This window comes from Saimiri boliviensis, chromosome 2 (genome assembly GCF_048565385.1).
Source record: "Saimiri boliviensis isolate mSaiBol1 chromosome 2, mSaiBol1.pri, whole genome shotgun sequence".
Classification (NCBI taxonomy): Eukaryota; Metazoa; Chordata; class Mammalia; order Primates; family Cebidae; genus Saimiri; species Saimiri boliviensis.
Genome location: NC_133450.1, coordinates 150,211,119 through 150,234,662, shown reverse-complemented (window position 1 = coordinate 150,234,662; position 23,544 = coordinate 150,211,119). Strand labels below are relative to the sequence as shown.

Sequence of the window (23,544 nt, the reverse complement as noted above, 5' to 3'; positions counted from 1 at the left end):
TGGAATTCACTGATCTTACTGTGTTCCCCCAACATCCTGAAGCAGCTGGATTGATAGAACAGTGGAATGGCCTTTTGAAGTCATAATTACAATGCCAACTAGATGACAATACTTTGCAGGGCTGGATAAAGTTCTCCAGAAGGCCATGTATGCTCTCAATTAGCATCTAATATATGGTACTGTTTTTCCCATAGCCAGGATTCACAGGTCCAGGAATCAAGGGGTGGAAATGGAAGTGGCATCGCTCAACATCACTCATAGTGACCCACTAGCAAGATTTTTGCTACCTGTTCGCACAACATTATATTCTGCTGGCCTAGGGATCTTAGTTCCAGAGGGAGGAACGCTACCACCAGGAGACATAACACAATTCCATTAAACTGGAAGTTAAGATTGCCACCTGGCCACTTTGGGCTCCCCCTACTTTTAGGTCAACTGGCCAAGAAGGGGGTTACAGTGCTGGCTGGGGTGATTGGCCCTTACTATCAGGATGAAATCAGTCTACTACTCCACAATAGAGGTAAGAAAGAGTATGCATGGAATACAGGTGATCCATTAGGGCATCTGTTAGCATTACCATGCCCTGCAATTAAGGTCCATGAGAAACTATAACAGCCCAATCCAGGCAGAACGACAAATGACCCAGACCCTCTCAGGAATGAAGGCTCAGGCCAATCCACCAGGAAAAAAGCCACTACTTGCTGAGGTGCTTGCTGAAGACAAAGGGAATCCAGAATGGGTAGTAGAAGAAGGTAGTCATCAATACCAGCCACCACTACGTGACCAGCTGCAGAAATGAGGACTGTAACTGTCATGAGTATTTCCTCCTTCTTTTGTTAAAAACATGTTTGTGCGTGTAAACACTTGTACTAAGAAAATGTCTTTATTTTATTTCCTTTTCCTTTATCACGTGACATAAGACTTATTGACTTCATGTCAGGAATCAAGTATTAACTTTCTGTAATAGTACTTTGGGTTGGGGATTGGTAAGTTTCTGGTTGTACGAAGGATAGTTGTATTGTGTTAGGTGTAATTATGAGCTCGCTCATTATTGTCTTTATTTGAAGATTATATATGATCTCAGGATATGTGTATGGGTTCAAGTTGAAGAGGAGTGGACTTGGGATGGTTAATACTAAGTGTCAACTTGATTGGATTGAAAGATACAAAGTATTGATACTGGGTGTGTCTGTGAGAGTGTCGCCAAGAAAGATTAACATTTGAGTCAGCGGGCTATGGAAGGCAGATCCACCCTTAATCTGGTGGGCACAATCTAATCAGCTCCCAATGAATATAAAGCAGGCAGAAAAATGTGAAAAGGAGAGACTGGCCTAGTCTCCCAGTCTACATCTTTCTCCCATGCTGGTTACTTCCTACCCTCAAACATCAGACTCCAAGTTCTTCAGTTTGGGGACTCGTAGTGGCTCTCCTTGCTCCTGAGCTTGCAGACAGCCTATTGTGGGACCTTGTGATCATGCAAATTAATACTTAATAAACTCCCCTTTATATATATGTACCTTTATTTGTATCCTATTAGTTCTGTCTCTCTAAGAGAACCCTAATAGAGTTAACCATTTTTATTATTTAGCAAAACAATAAAAAACTGATATTCTTTGTTTTGTCTTTCCTTCCCATTCTTCCTTTCCCAAAAAACTATTGGTCCATGAGATCCAAAATATTCAGTTCTATTCAACTACATTTTATGGTTTCTGAGAGCATGACCCATGCTTTAATGTTGCTTTTAAGCATATAATATTATTTAAACAGCTGCTCAAATGTTATGATAAAGTACTTGCTTCATTTTACAGTCTGTTTCTTCTAAGCCTGTTGGTATACCTGCATGGCTAAATGCAATATGCCTCTACGGTGACATGAACAACATATTTATGCATGTATATTACTTAATACCATTTGGCAAGTGTTAATTAAATAGTAACTCTCTCAATATTTAAAATTTCCATTGTAAATTGTTTTTTCAAGATATTTTATTTAACAAATGATCAAGAGTAATGGTATAAGAATAGCAACAAAAATGCAAACTGGGGAAAAATTCCCCCTGAGGCTCAGACAATCTGCTGTCTTTTGGTATAATTCACTTAGGGATAAGAAGATCTTAGGAAAATGCCAGATACAGAATAGACAACAAACACTTAGCAAATACAAAGTTGAGTTTAATTAGCAGTGATCTTCATGATACTAAAGCAATTGTTTTTTAAACATCTCTGTCCCTGACAATTAGCCGTGGTGAAGGTGACAGTAACTGTCCAAAAGGTAAGCACTGTGGCTTCAAGGCAACACAGCAAAAGCTAAGAAAGGTGTTTTCATCACCATTTAGGCTGCCCTAGATAAAAGTATGGGAGTGTGGAAGTGGAAAGGGAGAAATAAAGGAATCAGATTTGTAAGCATAGAAAAGCACCTTTGGGGAGAAGGAGGAGATTTACTTCTCCTTTTTCACTTGTATAATCCTCAGTTTTTTGCTTTTTGTTTCTTTCTTTTTTTTTTGAGATGGAGTCTCGCTCTGTCACTGCACTGGCTGGAGTACAGTGGCATGTTCTCGGCTCTCTGCAACCTCTGCCTCCCAGGTTCAAGCAATTCTCCTGCCTTACCCTCCTGAGTAGCTGAGATTACAGGTGCCCGAGACCATGCCTGGCTAATTTTTGTATTTTTAGTAGAGCTGGGGTTTCACCATGTTGGCCGGGCTGGTCTTGAACTCCTGACCTCAGGTGATCTGCTTGCCTCCGCCTTCCAAACTGCTGGGATTATAGGCGTGAGCCACCAGCCTGTTTTTGTTTTGTTTGTTTGTTTGTTTTAAGTGCCTGTTTTCTATACAAAATCTACATCTGAAACTCCTTTAGGCTGTGCTTTTTCAAGGCTGAAGTAAAGGAGTAATCCTAATTTCTTTCACAGATTTCAATTTCAGCCACTATATGAATCACAGTTTGGGCGGATTAGAAATTTTTGAGCACTAGGCCAGGTTGGGTGGCTCATGCCTGTAATCCCAGCACTTTGGGAGGCCGAGGTGGGCAGATCACCTGAGGTCAGGAGTTTGAGATTAGCCTGGTCAACATGGTGAAACCTGTCTCTACTAAAAATACAAAAATTAGCCAGGTATGGTGGCAGATGCCTGTAATCCGAGCTACTAGAGAGGCTGAGGCAGAACTGCTTGAACCTGGAAGGTGGAGATTGCAGTGAGCTCAGATCACACCATTGCACTCCAGCCTCACGCCGTTGCACTCCAGCCTGGGCAACAAGAGTGAGACGTTGTTTCAAAAAAAAAAAAAAAAAAAAAAAGAAAAGAAAAGAAAAAACAAAAAAGAAATTTATGAGGAATAATCCAAATGGCAAAATCTTGAGAGTAATTATTATTTGAAGCACAGAACTTTTTCTTTTATGTTTTCCTTATGTGAATTTTAAATTTCTTGAGTAAAATAGTGAAAGTGTGGGGAAAATGGGGACATTATTTTTTAGATTTTATTAGGGTATCAGAGAGGCACAGGTGCATAGCATAATAATTCTGTTTACTCTCAATTTCATTGCCAAGTGGGGCCAGTTGGTGCTTCTAAGGATTCCTTTTGACTGACAGATCACAGAAACTTGACCACTGAGGCATGAGGCATGATAAGGCAACTGCTCTTGTTTCCAAAATTTGAAGGAAGTCCTAAAATTTCAAGGGGAGCAGCTGAATTAACAGTACTAGGGAGGTACAAAAGTTCCCGATGAAAGTGTCAAGGATCCTCTTCAGCTGATATATGCTATAGCCTGAGAGGTTCTTTTTGCCTGCTTCCCAGAAATGCCAATGCACTGAAAATGGCAGGTATTGCAGCAAAGACAGTTTAATAATTGCAGGGCCAGCCAAGTGGAAGAACAGGAGGTATTTTTCAAATCTGCTTCCCTGAGAATTCAGAAGCTGGGGTTTTTGTTTTGGTTTGTTTTGAGGTGAGTCTAGCTCTATCGCCCAGGCTATAGTACAGTGGTATAATCTTGGCTCACTGCAACCTCTGCCTCCTGGGTTCAAGTGATTTTCCTTCATGAGTCTACTGTATAGCTGGGATTATAGGCACCTGCCACCATGCCTGGCTAGTTTTTTTGATTTTTATTTTGATTTTTATTTTTTTTAGTAGAGACATGGTTTCACCATGTTGTCCAGGCTGGTCTTGAACCTCAAGTGATCTGCCTGACTTGGCTTCCCAAAGTGCTGGGATTATAGGTGTGAGTCACCATGCCCAGCTGAGGCTAGGGTTTTTTGTTTTCTTTCTTTCTTTTTTTTTTTGAGACAGTGTTTAACTTTTGTTGCCCAGGCTGGTGAGCCGTGGTGCGACCTTGGCTCACTGCAACCTCCGCCTCCTGGGTTCAAGTGATTCTTCTGCCTCGGCCTCCTGAGTAGCTGGGATTACAAGCACCCACCACTACACCTGGCTAATTTTGTATTTTTAGTACAGACTGGGTTTCTCCATGTTGGTCAGGCTGGTCTCGAACTCCTGCCTGCCTCGGCCTCTCAAAGTGCTGGGATTACAGGCATGAGCCACTGTGCCCAGAGAGGCTAGAGTTTTTTAAGGGTACTTTGGCAAGCAGGAGGCTGGGAAACAGAAATGATTGTCTGGGGATAAAATCACAGGGGTGTCTAAAACTGTCTTTGTATAGCTCGGTTAGTTCCAAAGAGGGGGTCTGAGGACCAGATGGCATCTCTTGGTCTACCAAAATGCTAAATTTAAAAAAATATCTCAAAGACCAGTTCTTTAGGTTTCACAATATTGATATTATCTATAGGAACAGTTGGGAAAATTATGAATCTTATAACCCCTGTTTATGTGACTCTGGAGTGGTAAGCAACTAATAGAAATGCAAGCTAAGCAATGGCAGTTCATTGTTTAACCATGCCTATTCTTTAGAAAAGTTCAAGTCCTTCTCATAATTCTATACTTGTCTTATAAATGCAGCTTCAATCTGTGAACAAGGAGATGGTCAGTTTCCTTTGCCTCTAAATTTAAGTTTAACTGAATTTATCTCATAGTTATCTTGGCTTCAGTGCTAGAATAAGAAAAAAAAAAAGAGAGAGAGAGAGACCAAAACAACAACAATGAAAACATTGGTCTGTGAGGTTACAAACAACATGCAGTCAGTCATAGAAGCAAGATGGAGTCAGTCACGTTAGATCTCTCTCATTACTTATAATTCTTCAAAGATGGTTTCACTTCAACTTCAGGACCTGCATCATGATCCATAAACATTATTATTCTATCAATAGTCTTTACCTAGATTTCATATTAAAAATAAGAAAGTTGAGGCCAAGCACGGTGGCTCACACCTGCAATCCCAGCATTTTGGGAGGCTGAGGCGGGCGGATCACGAGGTCAGGAGTTTGAGACTAGCCTGACCAATATGGTGAAACCCTGTCTCTACTAAACATAACAAAAATTGGCCAGGTGTGGTCACGGGTGCCTGTAATCCCAGCTACTCAGGCAGAGTCAGGAGAATCCTTGAACCTGGGAGGCGGAGGTTGCCGTGAGCTGAGACTGTGTCATTGCACTCCAACCTGGGTGACAGAGCAAGACTTTGTCTCAAGAAAAAAAAAAAAAAAAGTCGAAAAAGCCAATTATGGCACCTTTGGCAATAGTTCAGTATGAAAGCTACTTTTCAGAAAGAGAAAATAACTCTGCTTCATACCAGAATTACTCTTGTTTATGTAGCGCACAATGTATGGATTTTGATCAAAGGCATCTTTGTGTATGCTTTCTACCTCCCTTAATTTTGTATTAGTTGGGATTAGGAAGGCAATCTTCACCTGACCTTGAGTGAATAGCTGGGCTATTTCCATGTCTTTTCTGTTTAGTAAGGTAAAAAGCAGTCCTACAGTCATTTTAAGTCATAGACACAGTCCTAATTCAGTCTTAACACTGTCCAGCTCCATGCAAGGTCAGAACTACAAATACAACTTGATATCAAATCTCCCTGCCTAGCTATGTCCTGTTTTTAGTCTGAAGCCTGCAGTAGAAGAAGTGAATTGGTTTCTTCTTCCTCCTTCTCACTTACTGTGCAGGGTTGGGAGAGAGGAGAGATAAAGGGATAGGACTGTTGTCACTTGTGAGGTGACTTTGGCTCTCTGACCCCGCAGATGGTTAGAGACAGCCCCCCTTAGAGATCCTGGCTGTAGGGACATGTAAGAAAAATGGACTCTCTCCTCAGTGGCAGTTTCAGAGGATTTTCCCTTGCTGGACTTCTCCCACAGTTCATTTTTTACCTCCATGGATGCATCTGTAAAAAAGGTGTTCACTAGTACCTCCATGCTCAGGGGCTCTCTAGGATAGAAACCCAGCTTCTTTCTTTTCTTTCTTTCTTTCTTTCTTCTTTTTTTTTGAGACAGAGTCTCGCTCTGTCACCAGGCTGGAGTGCAGTGGCACGATCTCTGTTCACTGCAATGTCCACCTCCTGGGTTGAATTGATTCTCCTGCCTCAGCCTCCTGAGTAGCTGGGACTACAGGTGCACACCACCTAATTAGCACCCAGCTAATTTTTGTATTTTTAGTAGAGACAGGTTTTCACCATGTTGGTCAGGATGGTCTCGATCTCTTGACCTTGTGATCTGCCCACCTTGGCCTCCCAAAGTGCTGGGATTACAGGTTTGCACCACCGCACCCTGCCAAAACCCAGCCTCTTTCTACTGAAGTCACCTCACACCTCCATGTGACCTGAATTGATAGGACACAGGAGTAACAGAGGCCAATCTATCTCTCAGGTAGCTCACTCTAGTCAACAGGAAACATCCCATATCTCTTGTGCAGGCAAATTTGGAGTAATGCAATCCCAATATAGTAGCTTCCCCTTAGATTCGCCACCAAAGTGACTGCTCAGGCCATCTCTTACTTCCAGATTTCCCCAGGTGGACCATCCACTCTCTACCTTAGAGGCCTCTTGTGAGAGTCAGACAACAGTCCTGTGTTCTCTCAACTATAGGAAACATATTTGGAATTATGGTCACCTCTCTAGGCTTGAGATGAGAAAAATATGGGAGAGATGGACAGGTGAGGATTGGCAACTTTGAGCATGCCAGCGCTTCTCTCCTCTTAACTCTGATTAAAAAAAAAATCATTTGTCTGCTTGAGGAGCCCCACTGGCATGCAACAGGGTCTCAGGGGTCATTTCTCTATAAAACTGCAACATTTTCTTTGTATTTGGGCAGGGTGTGTCTCATGCTTACTTTTTTGACTATAATATTAGCATCCTAAGAAACAAAGGCAGGAAGAATCCAATTCTACCATCTTGTTGGGAATGTTTTACAGTTCACAAGGTTTACAATCCCATTGTTTCGGTTGTTTCTCACTGTATCATGAAATAAGTCCCAACAGATTTGCTACCTGCCCCCCCTTTTATATTTTGCCGGTCAGTTTGAAAAGGTTAAATGACATGCCCGTATTCACATGGCATTCATGGAAACCATGTATTTGACTTTTGAATTCCTTAAAGGACCTTGGTATATTCATATTTGTATCCATAGCACTTAGCACATAGTAGGCAATGAATGACATTCATTTGTGTAGTCAATGCATCCAGGACTCCTAATGCTGAGGCAAGTCCTTTTTTCACTGTACACAAATTTACTCCCAGAGGTCTGACTTCTGACCTTCATGGCAACACAACCACTGTAATCCCCTTACATTCCAGGCCTATTTCAATTTAAGGCTAATTCTGGATCCATGGATTTGGCTCTGAGTAAATCAAAGATGTCCAAAGCAGATTAGCTCTGTGGTTATTATGGTCCATTCTACCCTTAGTTTGTAACAATCAACATTTACGGAGTGCCTTTTATGTGACAGGCACTGTGTGAACTATGAGAGAGAGAAATATAATAAGACAAATTTTCATGTTTTATAACCCACCCAGAGAATACCTGAAAAGAAAACTGTGGAATTAAAAATATGTGAAGTCCCAGATAGTTTTATCTGGGGCTTTTTAAAAATTATACTTTAAGTTCTGAGATACATGTGCAGGTTTGTTACATATACACATGCCACGGTGGTTTGCTGCACCCATTAATCCATCATCTACATTAGGTACTTCTAATGCTGTCCCTTCTCTAGCCCCCTACCCCCCAACAGGCCCTGGTGTGTGATATTCCCCTCTCTGTGGCCTTATCTGGGGCTTTTATGAGATATGTTAATGCCTGCATGGTAAACCTGCATGCCAATAGGGTCTGGTAGGTAACAGACGTGACTAAAGTGGATCAACTCAAGATTGTGCTGAACTAGAGAACATCTGTCCTATTTACGCTTAGCAAGATGTACTCAACTCTAGCTGAAGTGAGCATAGGAATGTAGAGATTCTGGATCTTCTTCTAATTATTCCCCTCCAAAGCTGGAGTGCAATGGTGCGGTCTCGGATCACTGTAACCTCCGCCTCCTGGGTTCAAGTGATCCCCTGCCTCAGCCGAATAGCAGGGATTACAGGCGCATGCCACCATGCTTGGCTCATTTTTGTATTTTTAGTAGAAATGGGGTTTCACCTGGTTGGCCAGCCTGGTCTTGAACTCCTGACCTCAAGTGATCCACCTGCCTCGGCCTCCCAAAGTGCTAGGATTACAGGTATGAGCCACTGGACCCAGCCAGAAATCTGGATTTATTTAAATGTAAATTTTCTCCATCTGAAAACACGGTAGGCCAAATAACATATCTGTGTGTTGCCAAGATCAACCTTTACCCTAGAGCAGGCGTCCCCAAACTTTTTACACAGGGGTCCAGTTCACTGTCCCTCAGACCATTGGAGGGCCACCACATACTGTGCTCCTCTCACTGACCACCAATGAAAGAGGTGCCCCTTCCTGAAGTGCGGTGGAGGGCCGGATAAATGGCCTTAGGGGGCTGCATGCGGACCGCGGGCCGTAGTTTGGGGACACCTGCCCTAGAGTGATTCTGAACCTATTTTTCTCTCCTCATTCCACCCCTACCTTCTCTTTCCTTGGGATGTGGCTGGGGACTGAAGTATACTGGAGCTAAGGAAGGGAGATTAGAGGGACTGCTTTTCAGCCTCAGTCCCTTCATTGATCTTTATCAAAAGAAGAGGAGATTTCACAATCCTCAGAGAACAGAGAGAACTTGTATTTAGAACTATGTTTAGCTTGGCCGGCCGAGGTTGTTCACACCTGTAATCCCAGCACTTTGGGAGGCTGAGGCGGGTGGGTCACCTGAGGTCAGGAGTTCCAGACCAGCCTGGCCAACATGTCGAAACCCTGTCTCTATTAAAAACACAAAAAATTCACTGGGCATGGTGGCGGATGCTTGTAATCCCAGCTACTTGGGAAGCTGAGATAGGAAGAATCTCTTGAACCTGGGAGGTGGAGGTTGTAGTGAGCTGAAATGGCACTGTTGCATTCCAGCCTGGGCAACAGAGTGAGATTCTGTCACAAAAAAATTAAAATAATAAAAAATAAAAGAACTATGTTTAGCTTTTATTCAATTGAAGAATAAAATTTTCCCTTTAAGCAAACCTGCAAAGGACTTTACACCACAGTCATATGTTTACCATATTGGTATATCCATTAAGTGCATGCAGATCTGAAGGTACTTAATTTCTGAGTGAGCAATTGCTACCTGGTTGTCATGCTAATGACTATTAAATAATGATAAAAGTCATGATGATAAGCAATTTACACACAGATTGTTTTCTCTTTTTTGGGGAGTCATTTTTCTTTTGGGAGTCATTACAGGCAGTGGCTCATGCCTGTAGTCCCAGCACTTTGGGAGGCCAAGGCAGGTGGATCACAAGGTCAGGAGTTCAAGACCAGCCTGACCAATATGGTGAAAACCCGTCTCTACTAAAAATACAAAAATTAGGTGGGTGTGGTGGCATGAGACTAGTCTCATCTACTCATCTACTTGGGAGGCTGCGGCAGGACAATTGCTTGAAATTGGGAGGCACAGAGGTTGCAGTAAGCCAAGATCATGCCACTGTACTCCAGCCTGTGTGAAAGAGCAGGACTCTGTCTCAAAAAAAAAAAAAAAAAAAGAAAGGAGTCATTGTTCCTCTGTTTTAGTTTCCCCTCCCACATTGATGTTGTAGACGTCAGTGGCTCTGTACTTGTGTTTACTACTGCAGATTGTGTGATTCTTATATTTGCTTGTTTTAGAGCTATCTTGGGTCTGGATGCAAGCATTTAGTACCTTTGAGTATTACAACCTGTATTTAATCTTTTAGCTTGCTTTGGGGGAAGGGAAGTTTTTCTTTTTTTGTTTTGTTTTGTTTTTTGAGGCGGGGTCTCACTCTGTGATTCTCCTGCCTCAGCCTCCCAAGTAGCTGCGACTACAGGTGTACACTACCACACCCAACTAATTTGGGAAGTTTTAATTTTCTGCTTGGTATTAGGTGAGAAAGCATACATTTTCTGGAACACTGAGCAATAATTAATATTGTGTGTGTGTGTGTGTGTGTGTGTGTGTGATTAAATTATTTGAGCTATAGCTTCAAGATTCCAAGACATTTTGGCATCAAACATTAACAATAAACAAATTGCAAGCCAGGTTTTTTAGTGACATTTTGGTTATTACATGTTTAAATTAATTTGATATATATGACAGTGTAAGTCGCTTATGTAGTATGAACACACACACGCATACACGTATCTTTTCATTATGAAATTTTAAAATAGCACTCCAAAAGATCAACATTAACTGGCTAATGTAGTCCATAGACTGTAAAGGAATGAAGCTTTCATTAACTGCTTGCATTTACACTTCTGTTGGTACTGAGAGGTTTTAATTTCTGACCTAGATACTTCAAGAAGCTTGCTTTTGGGAAAAATAATAGGTAGGTAGATAACAACCACAGCCCTTGTCCTAATTAAAACCCCTTAATGTTTCATTTTCATATCCATTGTCTTGAAATTGTATCACTAGGTCAAGAAAATAGTTTTCTGGGTTAAATCAGAATTTAATTGTATAGTTAGGAAATGCCTGGCATAAATTCATTGCATTTCACATCAACCAAAATATTTTAGATTTCATTGCCACCCTAATAAATTGGGGTCCCAAAGGTTTCAGTCTGGCATTCAAGAAGCACAATGCAATAGCCAATCTCATTTCCTCCTTTAAATTAAAGGAGAAATCTGTTCTTTACTTGTGTTTCTCAAAGGACATAAACAAGGATCCAAAGCATAACCATTATACCCTTTTCTCCCCTTTCCCCAATACTTCCGCACTTTCGTATGCACAGCTGTCCCCTACCTTACATCCCAAGCCTTCCCTCCTCTAAGCCTGTACAGTTTCTACTTTCTCCTTCCACCTCCCTCTCTCAGAGCTCTTTGTGAGTCACTTTAACTCTTTTCATATGATATTTTACCCCTCTTTTTGTGTCAATGTGAGAGATGAAAGGGAGAGGAGAGTGGGCCTTGGAATTACAGAATGGTGCCCTTAGGGGGATTATGTAACTATTTTAACTTTCATAATTTTTATCTTGTTGCCTGTGGCATTAAAGAGTTTTAAATCTGGCTTGCTTCAATGATATTGATTAAAATACAAAGTAATTGGTGCATAACTGTTCATAACTGAATGTTCTGGAGACGGGAAGGTTGTGCATTTTATCATGAACATGGTGTTATTCCTGGAAGTGGTGTCGGTACTATCAGGCTACTCCATGCTGTGCCCATTAGGGTAATGAGGCCGTTCAGGCTTTGTGTCTCCATATTTTTTTTAACCTTTACGAATGGCGACAGAAGGATTTAACCGTGACGATTAGGGTGGTGCCCAGCCTTCAAACTGCTCCACAATCTGGCACTAGTTTCAGTTTCCTGCCTTGTCTCTGCCATGTTTCACATCCCAGGACATTATTTATTTCTCTATTAATAGAGAAAATTGCCTTGAATTATGGATATTCATGTACATACCCCGTCTGCCTTAATGGATGAGCAGCTCTGCAGTGCTTTACACGTAGTGTCGGCTGAATAAATGACTGTCGGATTTACTTGAACTGCTTACCGTGTCACAGACTCTCAATCTTTCAGGTACATTGTGAGTTTGTTTTGTTCGATTGCTGGCAGGGTAGCTGAACTTGATACATATATTTGAATGAGAAATATAGCAGCAGTACAGCTAATATCATTAGAATTTGGGGAATCTTCTTTCTACTAAACTCAGCAAATATTTCCTGAACAAAGATGATGTAAAAGACACTGAAGAAAAGAATGACTCAGCCATTGGCCAAGCGCGGTGTCTCACGCCTGTAATCCCAGCACTTTGGGAGACCAAGGCGGGTGGATCACCTGAAGTCAAGAGTTTGAGACCAGCCTAGACAACATGGTGAAACTCCATCTCTATTTAAAAAAAAAAAAAAAAAAAGACTCAGCCATCATCTTTGGGAGTTGTATTGTCTTTGTACAATTTAATTTGCATGGAATATAAAATGAAACTGAGAAAAGCCATCATTTGCTGGCTTGTTAATATCTATTAGTATAAATCCTCATGGGCTGGGCTTGGTGGCTCACGCCTGTAATCCCAGCACTTTGGGAGGCAGAGGCAGGCAGATCAGGAGGTCAGGAGTTTAAGACCAGCCTGGCCAATACAGTGAAACCTAGTCTCTACTAAAAATACAAAAATTAGCCAGACGTGATGGCACATACCTGTTGTCTCAGCTACTCGGGAGGCTGAGGCAGAAGAATTGCTTCAACCTGGGAGGTGGAGGCTACAGTGAGCCAAGATCATGCCACTGCACTCCAGCCTTGGTGACAGAGCAAGAATCTATCTCAAAAAACAAAAACAAAAACAAAAACAAAAACAAAACCATATGTATATGTGGAGTATTTCCTACTCATTCATCACTTAGTCCTTCATTGGCAATGTTGGGGCTTAGGGGTTCAGGGGAGCCCTCAGCTTCTCTGAGAGGACGTTTCTCCAGGTTCTTGGTCTATTACTTTCTCAAGAATGAGAGAGGAGACCACGGTGCAGTGCGCTCGTGAAATAAATAACAGACCCCCAAAAGTGTTGCAGTAAAGTGATTTATTTACATACAGAGAGAAAAAGGAGGAGAGAGAAAGAAACGGCCAGCTCTCACACTGAATGAGAGAAAGAAAAGCCGCTCCTCACATTGAGTTTGATGGGTTCCCAGAGGAAGAAAACCAGAGAAGTAAAACTCCCTTCACATTGAGTGAGAGAATCCAGAAAGATGGAATCCAGGAGAGGAAATACAGCTTCCATGAGGGTGGAAGGGGACCCCAGAGGAGAAATCCAGGAGGGGAAAGAGCTCCCACATGTGGGAGCTGATTCCAGAGAGCTGGAAATCTGGCATGGGTGAAGGAGCAGGGGAATTTATCCGGGGACAAATTCCCACCTCCCCAAGTTCCTCTGGCCAGTGAAAGGATTTCCTTTAAGCTTCCGCTGGGGTGATTGAATCTTAGTTTTTTCCGTTAAATCCCCCGGATGGGAGCGGGGCATGGCACTGGGAAGTTCTTGCCCTTAAAACTATGCCCCCTTGTGGACCCGGAAAGAGGACACATTCCCTCAGCAATATTTCTCAATTATTGTCTGGGGAGTACCATAAAATTATAAACAAAAGTATGTAATTAATGCTTGAAAGAGGAATGAAAGGTAAACATTCCTTAGATTCTTGCTGTTGAGGAAAACCAGGCCAGCCACTCAACTGATGAACCCTTATGACATCAAACCAAAACTGCTGCTGAGTCTTTTGCCCCAGAATGTTTGAGCTCTGTAGCCAGGAAAATTCACTTATTGATAGCCACTGACAGACTGAAATTCCTCTTGGGTGGGTTCTCTTAGTTTTTCCATCTTCCTGGCCTAACTTCTTTATATTCCTTGACCAAAATTTCTTTATTCTGAAATATTCTCCAATGGTGATCTAAATTGTGTTCCATGAACTAATAATACACATTTTGCATGATACAGTGGTTCCAGTAGGTAGTACTGTAGCTATAGTAGTAGTATAGTAAGGTAGTAGTGTAGTAACGTAGCAGTGGAAGTACAGTAAAACAGTAATAAAGATGTAGTTAGGTAGTGGCAGTGTGGTATCGTAGTGGTAGTGTTACAGGACAATAGCAATGGGGTAGTTAGGTAGCAGTAGAAGTGTATTAAGAATAGAAAAATGGGAATAAAAAATAAAAAATAAATAAAACCCCACAAAACAAAAACAAAAACAAAAAAAACAGAAAAAAAAAATTTAAAAAAGAGCCGGGCACGGTGGCTCATGCCTGTAATCCCAGCACTTTGGGAGGCCGAGGCGGGTGGATCACGAGGTCAAGAGATCGAGACCATCCTGGTCAACACGGTGAAACCCCGTCTCTACTAAAAATACAAAACATTAGCTGGGCATGGTGGCGCATGCCTGTAATCCCAGCTACTCAGGAGGCTGAGGCAGGAGAATTGCCTGAACCCAGGAGGCGGAGGTTGCGGTGAGCCCAGATCGCGCCATTGCACTCCAGCCTGGGTAACAAGAGCGAAACTCCTTCTCAAAACAAACAAACAAACAAAAAATTAAAAAAAGAAAAATGGAGCGGTCTGGGCAGCCTGGCGCCCGCCATGACGTCACCTCCGCGCGCCGGAGGACGCCACGCTCTGCTCGGTCCCGCACGGTCTCGTCCCGCGTGGCTGCGCGTGGCTGCGCACGGAGCTCTGGGAGGAGGACGAAGCCGTGAGTTGCGGGTGTTGCTGCTGTAGGCGCCGGCGCTGGTGACCGCCCAGGGGGAAAACCAATTCTGTGTCCACGGAGGACCACAGCCCAGTTCTGCCCCAGGCGAAACACGGCCTGGAGCTTCCAGGCAGGACAGCCTGTTCATGCGGGAGAGCATTGTGACCATGGCCGACCAGGAGGTCAAGGAGGACGTAGCAAAGCTGCTGCGCTACGAGTCCTCTGCACTGCCGGCCGGGCAGCTAACCAGCCTCTTGGAATATGCCAACCGCATGCAGGCTGGCACCCGCAATATCTGTTACTTGTGTGCCCCCAACCGGCACCTGGCAGACCACTCGCCCTACTACAAAGCCATGAAGCAGAAAGACACAGAGGTTCTCTTCTGCTATGAGCAGTGATGAGCTCACCCTGCTGCACCTTCGTGAGTTTGACAAGAAGAAGCTGATCTCCACTGAGACATCATTGTGGATCACTACAAGGAGGAGAAGTTTAAGGACCGGTCCCCAGCTGCCGAGCGCCTGTCAGAGAAGGAGATGGAAGACCTCATGGCCTGGATGAGAAACGTGCTGGGGTCATGTGTCACCGACGTGAAGGTGACCCTCCGACTGGACACCCACGCCGCCATGGTCACCGTGCTGGAGATGGGGGCCGCCCAGCACTTCTGCACATGTAGCAGCTGGCCAAGACCCAGGAGGAGTGAGCACAGCTCCTGCAGCCCACGCTGGAGATCAACCCCAGGCATGCACTCATGAAGCTGAATCAGCTGCAGGTGAGTGAGCCTGGCCTGGTCCAGGCTGGTGGATCAGATATACGAGAATGCCGTGATAGCCGCTGGGCTCGTTGATGACCCCAGAGCCATGGTGGGCCGCCTGAATGAGCTGCTTGTCAAGGCCCTGGAGTGACACTGACAACCAGAGGCCTCTGCCCAGGCAGGGGAAGAAGGATTGACACCATAGATGACAGCCCCACCTCCTTGAGCTTTATTTACCTAAATTAAAAGGTATTTCTTTAAAAAAAAAAGAAAAAAAATGGGCTGGTCACGATGTCTGTAATACCAGATGAGGCAAATGGATTGCTTGAGGTCAGGAGTTCAAGACTAGCCTGGCCGACATGGCAAAACTCCATCTCTACTAAAAATACAAAAATTAGCCAGGTATGGTGACGGGCACCTGTAATCCCAGCTACTCGGGAGACTGAGGCAGGAGAATTGCTTGAACCCAGGAGGTGGAGGTTACCGAGATCATGCCACTGCATTGCAGCCTGGGTGACAGATGAGACTTTGTCTCCAAAAAAAAAAAAAAACAAAAAAACAAAAACAAAAAAAACAACAAAAAAACGATGGTAGTCATGTGGTATGATAGTAGTAGTGTGATAAGGTAGTAATAGTATTGAAAGCATAGTAAGGGAGTATTAGTCCCCTCCCTTCCCCTTCCCCTCCCCTTCTCCTTCCCCTCCCCTGTTGCCCATCAACCTCAGCCTCCCAGGTTCAAGCAATTCTCCTGCCTCAGCCTCCCAAGTAGCTGGGATTACAGGCATGCGCCACCATGTCTGGCTAAGTTTCTGTATTTTTAGTAGAGATGGGGTTTCGCCACGTTGGTCAGGGTACTCTTGAACTCCTGACCTCAGGTGTTCCACCCACCTTGGCTTCCCAAACTGCTGGGATTACAGGCATGAGCAGCTGCACCCGGCCAATAATGCCTTTCTTATTAAAAGATACTTTGAAGGGGGTGCTTTAATCTTTGTCCCTATGATGCATATCAAGAAAGTAAGACTCCGGGAGGTTAAATAACTCATCTAAGAATATCCAACTAGCAAGTGGCAGAACCAGGGTTAGGACCCAGATCTGTCTGACTCCACAGCTAGACATCTTTATTATTCTGTTATTTTAATACCTTCTTACAGAGAGGAGGAAACTGAGGCTCAGAAAAGCAAAGGACATTATTTATGGTCTCCCAGCTGTGTCAGACTTGATGCTAACTAAGCATTGTCTGACTTCATCCCAGGAGCTCTTCATAAATCTACTCCCTTAACAGAGTACTCATAAACTTTTTGATGTTATTTCTGACTATAAAATGGTCACATCCCTTCTGGCTGACAGCAAAATTAGACTTCAAGTATAGAAATACTACTCTCGTCAATAAAAATCAAGAGGTTGATTCTTTCTCCAGACAGGGAAAACTGGGACAAGTGATTGGGAAGTACCCATTGCACCTGTTATGGCTGCAGCTTTTGCTTTGCTGATATAAAGGTTAGGTGAGTCCTTTTAGTTTTGGTCAGACTTCATGTTATGAATCAGGCCTTGTCTGCTATGTTCACCCTCTCATCATCATAGGGATACGTATAGTCTTCTTAGGCTACTAGCACCTGCCTATCCCTTCTTTTTTTTTTTTTTTTTGAGGTGGAGTCTCACTCTGTTACCCAGGCTGGAGTGCAGTGACGCAATCTCTACCTCGGCTCACTGCATCCTCTGCCTCCTGGGTTAAAGCAATTCTCATGCCTCAACCTCCGGAGTAGCTGGGACCACAGGTGCATGCCACCAGGCCCAGCTAATTTTTATAGTTTTAGTAGAGCCATGTTTAAACCATGTTGGCCAGCTTGGTCTCGAACTCTTGAGGTCAGGAGTTCAAGACTAGCCTGGCCAACATGGCAAAACTCCATCTCTATTAAAAATACAAAAATTAGCCAGGTATGGTGACGGGCACCTGTAATCCCAGCTACTCGGGAGACTGAGGCAGGAGAAATACTGAGGCAGGAGAAATACAAGTGATCTTTTGGCCTTGGCCTCCCAAAGTTCTGGAATTATAGGCGTGAGCCACTGTACCTGGCCTATCCCATCTTAATTTATCCAGATGGAATAGTTCTTTTGTTTGCTTCACTCCATACACAGCATGTGTACCACCATGTGTATGTATCCTAAAACCTGAGCAGAAACCTCCATAAAAAATATTAAATATTGCCAGGCGTGGTGGCTCATGCCTGTAATCCCAGCACTGTGGGAGGCTGTGGCAGGGATCATGAGTTCAGGAGATCAAGACCATTCTGGCTAACAGGGTTAAACTCCATTAGCCAGGTGTGGTGGTATGTGCCTATAGTCCTAGCTACTTGGGAGGCTGAGGCGGGAGAATCGCTTGAACACGGGAGGTGAAGGTTGCAGTGAGTCTGGGTGACAGAGAAGGACCCCATCTCAAAAAAAAAAAAAAAAGATTAAATATTTCATCCCTCACTTTTCTCAATACCTTGGTAAACATGAATTTAGTTTGAACCTGAGTCAAAGAGGAGAGCCAGTTTCCCTACTTCTCTGATTGTTTCTCTAATGCCAATCATCAGTGTGATAAATAATATTTGCTTTAAAGTTGAGCTCTGATTTTGCATGACAGTTTTAGAAATTATGTAATTAAGCCTGCAGTCATTACTGATAGTTATTTAATTATCGCCTCTCTCTGAAGCAACTTGTGTTTTTTCTTGGAACTTGGAGATAACAAATTAGCATCAAATATATACCCGAGGTTTTGAGAATATGCTTGCTAAGTCCATGAATGGATAAATAGAAGGCTCTGGGAACATAGTTTGTATTTGACAAATATGCCTAGACCTCTTTTCTGCTCTTGGGTTCTCGACATAGGAGGTTGCCTAGAGTCCTGTTTTAAATGTTCTTCCTTTGAAATACCATAGTAGACACCAACTTGTTGTTATGTTCCTATGCACACAGAAGTATTTGGTAAATTGACATATTTCTCAAGTGTGAGATTGTGAGTAAAATGCCCAGTTACACAAGATCTGTGGCCACTTGGCATCAGCTGGGATCAGATGTCCCGAGGTGGCCTTGTTGGGGCCTGTGTGCAGGAGTTGGGGAAAGGGTGAGATGGGAGAAGCTGGGCAGCACTCTTTCATCTTGTGATCCTAGTGTGTGCATGATCAAGGAAGAGGTGTAGTAGTTTGAATCCTGTGGATATGGGCTAATCCATGACTGGAGCAAAAAGCAAAAGAGGAAACCCAAGATTTGATGTAGCTCCTCAAAAGCTCAACAGGGCGATGTGTACCTGTGAGGAAATCAGAGGGGGACGAGAGCTCCATCTTTTATGTACAGAAAAAAACAAAAGGGTGGAGAAGTAGACCTTCGACTGAGGAAGAGCTATGTGCTGAAAAGTCCCCTATCACCTCCTGCTGCCACAGCACCTCCTTGCCAGCACCTCTGCAAACCCTCTCTGGACATGTTTTCTTTTTGTTTGTTTGTTTTAGAGACAGTCTTGCTCTGTCACTCAGGCTAGAGTGCAAAGGCACGATCTTGGCTCACTGCAACCTCCACCTCCCGGGTTCAAGTGATTCTCCTGCCTCAGCCTCCTGAATAGCTGGTACTACAGGTGCATGCCACCACACCCAGCTAATGTTTGTATTTTTAGTAGAGTTTCACCATGTTGGCCAGGATGGTCTCGATCTCTTGACCTCATGATCTGCCGCCTTGGCCTCCCAAAGTGCTGGGATCACAGGCGTGAGCCACCATGCCGGGTCTCTCTGGACATGTTTTGAAGTGATATTGAATAAATTGGCATTACTGAGTTGATGTATGATTAATCAAATAGCTTAACATTAATAAACTTGGTTCTATTCCCTGGGTGCTTACTGAATGAAAGATACCTAGCATTTGTCTTGCTGGTGTGTTTTGTTTTTGCTTGTATAGTGATTTTGGGTTTTGAGTTATAGGCACTCTCCTTTGATGCTGCACATGGTCAGAAATCAACCCTGCTTCTGGCTTTATCAGTGAGTCTGTTAAGCTTATCAACTCTACCAACTTGCCTTTTCACTGGGTCCCCATAAAACTCTGCTTATCCTCATCATAACCTGAACATATTATATTAAAGTCATTTGTTTACTTATTTATTTCTTACTCTGGACTATAGTCTTTGAAAGTAGAAATGATATTACTGTATCCTCTAGTTTCAAGCACAGGGCATGGCAGTAATTAGTGTTTCATAAATGTTTGTTGACTATAAATTGGATCTAAGTATAAATGAGGAAATCTTAAAAATCTAGGAATTTTATTTAGTTTTGAGTGCTCAAAATTTTTCTCATGGCCGGGTATGGTGGCTCATGCCTGTAATCCCAGCATTTTGGGAGGCTGAGGCAGGCACATCCGAGGTCAGGAGTTTAGACCAACCTGGCCAACATGGTGAAACCCCATCTCTACAAAAAATACAATAATTAGCTGGGCGTGGTGGCACATGCCTGTAGTCCCAGCTGCTTGGAGGCTGAGGCAGGAAAATCGCTTGAACCTGGGAGGGGGAAGTTGCAGTGAGCTGAGATTGTGCCACTGCACATCAGCCTGGGCAAGAGTGAGATTTCATCTCAAAAAAAAAAAAAAAAAAAAATTTTTTTTTTTTCTCATATCAGGAATCTCTGCAGCCCAGGAAGTAACATCAGAAGACATTGATATTTTTATGAGTTTGGACTTTAAGAGACTGAGTCCCATAAAATATGTCAGTATTTGCAGAAGTACTGCCAACTCTATCTCTTAAGACACTGCTATACCTGAAATCTGTAGGAAATTAATACATTCTGAGGGAAATGTGCCCCTGAAGTATCCCCTAAAAGTATAGATTAATGAATACGAAGGATAGCTTCTGCTTTATTCATCTCTGTTGCTGTATCATACAGGTGTATGTTTCTTTTTCTTTTATTTTTTTTTTTGAGACACGGTCTGACTCTTGCCCAGGCTGGAGTGCAGTGGCCCCATCTTGGTTCAGTACAACCTCCATGTCTTGTGTTCAAGCTGTCCTTTCATCTTAGCCTCCCAAGTAGTTGGGACTATAGGTGCTTGCTACCATGGCCGGCTATTTTTTTAATACATATTTTTTGTAGAGATGGGGTTTGCCATGCTACTTGTTGCTTTCAAACTCCTGAGCTCAAGTGAGCCACCCGCCTTGGGCTCCCAAAGTGCTGTGATTGCAGGCATAAGCCACTATGCCTGGCCTTACATTTCTTGATATATGTATATTTATAATTGTAATGATACCCTCATTATTATGTGAAGAGTGTTATGATGATATATTAGTTTTCTAGGGTTGCCATAACAAAGTACCATAAATAAGGTGGCTTAAACAACAGAAATTTAGTGTCCTCACATTTCTGGAGGCTATAAACTCAAAATCAAGGTATTGGAGGGTTGGTTTCTGAGGACTGTGATAAAAAAAATCTGTCACAGGGCTCTTATAGATGGTCATTTCTCCCTGTGATTCTTCACATTGTCTTACTTCTCTCTGTGTGTGTCTTTGAGCCCAAACGTCCCCCTTTTATAAGGATACCAGTGATATTGGATTAGGGCCCACCCTAGTGACCTCACTTTAACTTGATTACCTCTGTAAAGACCCTGTTACCAAATAAGGTCACATTCTGAATTACTAGGGGTTAGAACTTCAATATATGAATTTTGAGGAGACAAAATTCAACCCATACTCAGTTTATCCATAACTTACTATACATTAAGGTAGAATTATGATGAATGTAGAAGGGAAATTGATGTCTCACAAGAGATCCTGTACTTGGAAAAAAAGTGCATGAAGTAAGAGCAGTTTAGCTGATCTTCTTTTGAGGAAGTGGTGAGTGAGCGAGCATTCAGTGAAAGAGTTCCATTGTGTTACATGGGGGCATTTGCATGGAAAAAATCTGTGGGGGCAGCACAAGGGAATGGGTGATCCTAGTTATGTGAGGAGGTTTGGCCACCCTCAGTCTAGTCCTAGGCATATTCCTCACTTTGATTTGGGATTCCACCCATCCCTCAATCACATATCATTTGGTTGATGCTGCATAATTTCCTCAATCCCAAACTTAAGGTGTGAACATGTGGCCAACGCCAAGCCAGTTGTGTTCTCTTTCTCTGAATATCAAGTGAAGTGAATTGTGGACAAAACAGCGATAATGTTTGTTGGTCATTTATTCCGGTAGCAGCAGCCTGAAAAGAAGGTCAAGTAACTCCAGTGGCCTTCAATTCTGCCTTGTTTTGTTCTCAGTTTAGTTCTCTATCCTGCCTGTAGGTTCTGTATGCTATCTGACATCTTCATAACAAAATCCTCACACTTTTTTTGAGACGGAGTTTAGCTCTTGTCACCCAGGCTGGAGTGCAAGGGCACTTTTTCAGTTCACTGCAGCCTCTGTCTCCCTGGTTCAAGTGATTCTCCTGTCTTAGCCTCCTGAGTAGCTGGGATTACAGGTGCAAGCCACCATGCCCAGATAATTTTTGTATTTTTAGCAGAGATGGGGGTTTGCCATGTTGGCCAGGCTGCTGTGAAACTGCTAACCTCAGGTGATCCACCCACCTCAGCCTCCCAAAGTGCTGGGATTACAGACATGAGCCACGTGCCCAGCCAGCAAAACCCCTTTTGCGTAGCTAGGGCTGATTCCTGATGCTTTGAGTGGAAAAAAATCTTAATTGCTATGGTGTTTTCTGAGGGATCATACTTGGTTTCTTTTAGATTTACAGACATTGTCTATACATGTTTATGGGCCTTGAGGTAAAAATACATAGTAATAAATAGATTCCCCAAATAGGTACTTTTAAGATTTCTTTTGGAAAATATATGCATATTTTCTACTTTCCAAATAGAATATATGTATACACACACACACACACACACACACACATGCATATGTATGAATACTTAAGATATGTTATGTAATATATAAATATGTTAAATATATTTTACATGTAATGTATATTTACTAATATATATATTTTTTAGATTTTATATATTTTATATTTTCTACTTTTTAATATTTTCTACTTTCCAAAATAGAATATATGCATATATATACACATACACACACATACGTATATATACTTAAGATATATTATGTATATATATACATATTTATATGTAATATATTATAAATATTTAAATATATAATGTAGTCTTCTTTTTATTTTTTTAATCTTAAAGCAAAAGTATTTGGCTGAGAATTGTTGTAGAAAAATAATGAAGGAAGGGCATGCCATGCTAGCAAATAACGCAGAAAAACATACATGCCTATTTCTAGTTTTCTCCACCCTTATACACACACACACACACACACACACACACACACACACAGACAGAGGTTCATTATCAAATTATAGTGATTGATAAGTTAAAGACTCAGTTTAATGCTTTGGTTAGAAATAGAATTGTAATAGATTTTCCCAAATTATCTCTAAAGCAAGAAAAGACACTGAATGATTCAGGTAGATTTGAATTGCAAACATAACTTTTATTATGTGAATATACCAAAGAATAATTGTGTCTATGTACAAATTAGGATCAACAATGGAATTTTGTTCAGAGTCCTGTTGAAATCCATGTTGACTAGTCAGCTTAAATTAAAACCTATGGTGCCTTATAGGCATCTGTCAAGTGCTTAACAACAAATAAAATATTTACTGAATTTTTATTATGCTCAAGGCACTGAGCTTATCTGCAATGACAGAAAGGCAAATAAGAACTGGGCATAGGCTTTAAAAAGTTCGTGAAATGCAAAAACATATGAAATCGAAAATATTTGTGGAATTACCAACATTTTTATTGATGCTTAAGCACTAGTACCGTCAATAAAATTAAGAATTTGTATCTCGACTCTGACAGGTCTGAAGCATAGAATCCAAGAGCAATTTCTTGGGCTACTAACTTTTCCTGCTTTATTAATTGATACTTAAATTTTAGTTGTGAGATATGTATGATATTTTATGTAAGGGCTTATGTGCAGTCTTTATACAGATTTAAATGGGTACTTCTATCCATGGCAACAGGCAACCTATCTAGAGAATTCTCGGCCAGGTGTGGTGGCTCACGCCTGTAATCCCAGCACTTTGGGAGGCCGAGGTGGATGGATCATCTGAGGTAGGGACCTTGAGACCAGCCTGAGCAACATGGAGAAACCTTGTCTCTACCAAAAATACAA

The 23,544-nt window shown here is 42.4% G+C and overlaps 1 protein-coding gene and 1 pseudogene across 2 annotated transcripts in view; both read left to right on the top strand.

The window, feature by feature from the left end:
- TMC1 (transmembrane channel like 1) overlaps positions 1-23,544 on the top strand; it is a 475,132-nt gene that overhangs the window by 119,662 nt on the left and 331,926 nt on the right. The gene's annotated exons all lie outside the window — the stretch shown is intronic.
- LOC101030349 (heat shock protein 75 kDa, mitochondrial pseudogene) lies at positions 14,480-22,243 on the top strand (annotated as a pseudogene).